We start from the raw sequence: 3225 nt of genomic DNA on the forward strand, positions 1-3225 counted from the left end.
GAGGAAGGGAGGAATGATTATGAGCAGGTGATACTGCCCTCTGGCAATGAGACAAATTACCACCTTTTCATTTTGGTCTCTTGTTTTGAGAGGTGGTCAAAGCTTATGCCTGCTTATCAGTGTTTCCCCTAGGCCTCAGCAGCAGGTGTAGTTCTCTAAGGGATTGTATAACGGTTCCAATATTTACAAGATTTAACTGTTATAATACCACTTATACAAATGATATCCAGTTTATTTTAACATCACATATAACACATTATTATGGTATATTTGGCCAATGTCCCAGGTCTTTGATTTCCTAGCTGTGCTAGTTTGTTTGTTTGCTTAGTTTATTTGCTTTAATTATTCAGTGTTTTTGCACGATAAAATGACAAAATGATTATGTAAAAAAATGTTCCCCCTGTAGACCAGTTCCAAATATCTTTACGCCCTTTTATTAAGAAATTAAAAGAGACTGTTTTTCAAACCTAAAAAGGTTTTTTAATATCTCTCTCTCTCTCTCTCTCACTCTCTCATTTCTCTCTATATATTCCTAATTTATTATATACAGTGGTGTGAAAAAGTGTTGGCCCCCTTCCTGTTTTTTTTATTTTTTGCATATTTGTCACACTTAAAAGATTCAGATCATCAAACAAATTTTAATATTACACAAAGATAATGCAAGTAAATACAAAATGCAGTTTTTAAATGATTATTTATTTTATTAAGGGAAAAAAGCTGTCCAAACCTGCCTGGCCCTACGTGAAAAAGTAATTGCCCCCTAAATCTAATAACTGGTTGTGCCACGCTTTGCAGCAACAACTGCAATCAAGTGTTTGCGATAACTGGCAATGAGTCTTTCACATCGCTGTGGAGGAATTTTGGCCCACTCTTCTTTGCAGAATTGTTTTAATTCAGCCACATTGGAGGGTTTTCGAGCATGAATGGACTGTTTAAGCATCTCAATCGGATTTAAGTCCGGACTTTGATTTGGCCACTCCAAAACCTTAATTTAGTTTTTCTTGAGCCATTCAGAGGTGGACTTGCTGGTGTGTTTGGGATCATTGTCCTGCTACATAACCCAAGTGCGCTTGAGCTTGAGGTCACAAACTGATGGCCGGACATTCTCCACATTAAAGTGTGACAAACATGCAAAAAAATAAGAAATCAGGAAGGGGGCCAACACTTTTTCACACCACTGTATATATTTATTTATTTATTTAATATATATTAATGATTTATTCCTAATTTATTAATTGTGTAAATATAGGACAAAAGTTGAACATTAGGATAAAATTAATTTATATACAGTATAAACATATACATATGTTTTGTCTGATGTACTGCTTTAAAAACTAAGAACAAAATTAAGTAAATATAAAATAATAATAATATAAAATGTATAGAATTATATGTATTATACAGTTCAGTTATTTAGGTTACTGCATAATGTTTCATAGAAATATAAATATGTTTGGTAATAAGTTTGATAGATAAAATGTGGTTTATCTGAAAAACAAAGGGGGGGGGGTTAAGATTACAGTAATCAACAATACAATATGTATTGAGTAAAAGGACAAACAAAACATTTTTTAAAAGTGAATTGATTGGTTATCTCTTACTTAATGCAGTATAGCGTCACCATATAGTTTACCATACAGAGTCACTGATTTACTCCTTTAACACTGGAACCAATGGCGATTGATGACTGATGAATTATGGGTCACATTATAACCGTTGGGGTTGTCCTGACACTGGCCAAATAACCGTATTCTGGACCAAACTGGCAAAGTGTCTGTGTGAGCAGGTAACCGTGCTCCGTAAACAGGGATGGTGGGGTGTCGCTGTGCCATAACCCTTGGGTTTTCACACAGTGAGATGAATCATCCTCGGCTGGTTTTCCTGCTTCATGCCCCGGAGGCATCCTTAATTGCCCACCCCCTCCTTCTCGCTCTCAGCCAGGCCACCGCAGATCCATTTACCCCTTCGACAGCAGTTACAAAACAGGCCTCTGAAAGGAGAGGACTTGCGTTACAGTTTCTGTGTGCATGCTTTTGCTCTTTTTAATTACCTTTTGTAAGATGCACTATATGGTTTCAGGCACCTGGGAGACCTTCATATAGAAAATACTATGGCAGTGTTTGCCTCGAGGCACTGTCGAGGGATGCAGTACATTAGGACAAACAGTCTGTACCCCATCAGGTTCTCTAGGGATGGAGAAGAGGCTTCCAGCTGCCCTTTGCGTCCCGCCACTGGATACTGACTGCCTACAGCAGGGTTTAGGCGGGATATATCCGTATTACAGGGAGCAGAGTGTAACTTTAGATTGTGGATGTAATATCAGTCCAAATGTTACAGTGTATGTCATCACAAATGCAGAGGGACACCTTTTCAGTTATGCTAATGCGCTTCTCTGATTGCCTTTGCACGCAATGCAGATCCTTGTGAACCAAACTAGGAAGGATTAACAAGGAAGTGTTTAAGTCTGTTGCATCACCTGCTAAATTGTGTATTTACCTTTATTTACAGCTAATTTTATGCAACAAAAAAAAAAATTAATGTAAAGTAGTATTTCAGTACCACAAATCAAGTTTCTTTGGTTATGCTGTGTATTTTTTTCTATAATGCTATAATGCTATAATTCTTTAATGCTATAGTTTCATTCATATTTTATTTTTATGCTGTGTCAATTTTATTCTATAATGCTATAATTCTATAATGCTATATTTTTATACAGATTTTATTTTTATACTACCCAAGGCTGCATTTATTTAATCAAAAATACATTAAAACCAGTTCTGTCAGGACCACTATCGTCAAAATGATAGATACTTAGCATAAAGTTTGGTTTGGCGGTATGGTTCTGTTCTGGGCAAAAACCTCCCTGCCCATCCATGCAGCCTGTCATGAATGAGCAGGAAGAGCAGCAATAATAACCCCCCCAGGCTTAACAGAACAGAACAAGGCAGATATCATGAATGTACTTAATGATATTTAAGTGTAACACTTTATTCAAGATAAAGGAGTCTGATTAGCAAGGGACTGTGGCGAAAGGTGGAGCTGGGTATGGAGGAGGGTAATTTGCTCCGGAGCAAGCTGAAAAGCTGCTGAATAATACTGAATAGAGCTTATATAGGAATGCCACGATAGGTGTCGTATTCCTATAGGTAGATGTGATCAGCTGATAATCAGCTGATGCAAGCTTGACTCACGTGACCTGCCAGAACTAACGCTAAAGCTTAATTT

Source organism: Sinocyclocheilus grahami, unplaced genomic scaffold (assembly GCF_001515645.1).
Source record: "Sinocyclocheilus grahami isolate Dianchi unplaced genomic scaffold, SAMN03320097.WGS_v1.1 scaffold274.1, whole genome shotgun sequence".
NCBI classification, from domain to species: domain Eukaryota; kingdom Metazoa; phylum Chordata; class Actinopteri; order Cypriniformes; family Cyprinidae; genus Sinocyclocheilus; species Sinocyclocheilus grahami.